The sequence below is a fragment of the Arachis duranensis genome, chromosome 9 (assembly GCF_000817695.3).
Source record: "Arachis duranensis cultivar V14167 chromosome 9, aradu.V14167.gnm2.J7QH, whole genome shotgun sequence".
Lineage (NCBI taxonomy): Eukaryota > Viridiplantae > Streptophyta > Magnoliopsida > Fabales > Fabaceae > Arachis > Arachis duranensis.
The window spans coordinates 101,561,597-101,563,277 of NC_029780.3; the positions used below are offsets into that span (position 1 = coordinate 101,561,597).

The following is a 1,681-nucleotide window of genomic DNA, read 5'->3' on the forward strand; positions in this document are numbered from 1 at the left end:
TTGGGCTGAGCTTGATGAATTCACGTGTAGAGGCATTTCTTGGCGTCAAACTTTAAGTTATGACGTGTTTTGGGCGTTTAACTCTGGATCATGACGTTTTTCTGGCGTTTAACTCCAGACAGCAGCGTGTACTTGGCGTTTAACGCCAAGTTACGTCGTCATTCTTCGAATAAAGTATGGACTATTATATATTGCTGGAAAGCCCTGGATGTCTACTTTCCAACGCCGTTGAGAGCGCGCCAATTGGAGTTCTGTAGCTCCAGAAAATCTATTTCGAGTGCAGGGAGGTCAGATTCCAACAGCATCAGCAGTCCTTTTGTCAGCCTTCTTCAGAGTTTTGCTCAAATCCCTCAATTTCAGCCAGAATTTACCTGAAATCACAGAAAAACACACAAACTCATAGTAAAGTCCAGAAATGTGAATTTAACATAAAAACTAGTGAAAACATCCCTAAAAGTAGCTCAAACTTACTAAAAACTATATAAAAACAATGCCAAAAAGCGTATAAATTATCCGCTCATCATAAGACTTATACAATTACTCAAGTATACATTTTTACCACATAATATCTGTATATAATAATTCCAATTTATAAAATATGTTTTTTTGAAAAGGCACCTACCTCGACAAATTGAAACCATAACCCAAATGCCTCTCAGAAATCCTTTCGTCTCGACCCAAAATCAATGGCAGCTTCAAAGCATAGCAACACACACTTTCGCAGTAGTATAAACAGGTCTAAATCACAACAAGAAACCTCGGTTACTAAATCCCAAGAACATTAATTTCGTAAAGGATTTAATACAGGTACAGAACACTAACACGGAAATTTCTGAAACATAATTACCTACTGAAATGACAAAACGAGGCAGCTGCAAACTCCGAGTACGGAAGGCAAGCACAAATACACAACCCTATGACGGACAACACCGCAATGCCTCAACATAAGTTTACAGGGCAGCGACAAAAGGCCTTTCGAATTAGAAATGCTTACCAATACAGAGGACTCAGCGGCTGTTTTCGGTGATAGAGGTGGTGGACGCAAGGTACGGTGACACCCAGCGGCTCTTCTTCCCTCCACGTAACCCAGACGGCGGCTGCAGCAACATTCAGTGACTACAGTATTTTCAGAATTCAAAAAGGACCAAAGCTAATAACAAGACCCTTACCGCAACTAAGAAAAAGTGGCTGAGCCAAGTAGTGGCATCCTCGGTAATGGTTTCGGTGGCCATAGGACTGCTCCTGGCGGCCCGAACAGTGGCAAGGCTTCCTCCTCCTTCGGCAGCAACAACAGCGGTATTTTCTGGCAACCACAGATCTCCGGCAATAGTAACAAAAGCTCCAGCTAAGCACCGTAGAGCAGCAGTTTGGCAGTGACAGAGGTAGACAGTGGTGACAGGACGGCAGCCACCAGACACGGTGCCTCCTCCCCCTCGGCCATGGCTCGCATCTTCTTCTCCCTCCCCTGTTCGCGGCTCTAATGGAGGCGGCAAGGACGGGTTCAACGGCAAGATCCGACGAAGCTGGCAGCGAGGATGCGACGGTGGCAGTGCGACTTCTCTGCAACGATAGTGGCCACTCCTGCGTTTGATGCGATGGCGACTAGGGATGGCTCGTGGCTCCATGGATGACGGCGAGGCAGAACTGCAACCCAACAGCGGCGGCTCCCTCTCGCGCGCCC

At 46.3% G+C, this 1,681-nt stretch overlaps 1 long non-coding RNA gene across 2 annotated transcripts in view; it reads right to left on the bottom strand.

Moving 5' to 3' along the window:
• LOC107466423 (uncharacterized) overlaps positions 1-1,675 on the bottom strand; it is a 4,896-nt gene extending 3,221 nt beyond the window's left edge. For both annotated transcript variants that reach the window (XR_002367493.2, XR_002367492.2), the window contains exons 1-4: positions 1,170-1,675; positions 995-1,097; positions 848-914; positions 623-738 (exon numbers count right to left, since the gene is read on the bottom strand). This is a non-coding gene — a long non-coding RNA (uncharacterized LOC107466423). The remainder of the gene's footprint in view (positions 1-622; positions 739-847; positions 915-994; positions 1,098-1,169) is intronic.
• Positions 1,676-1,681: the final 6 nt, after the last annotated feature.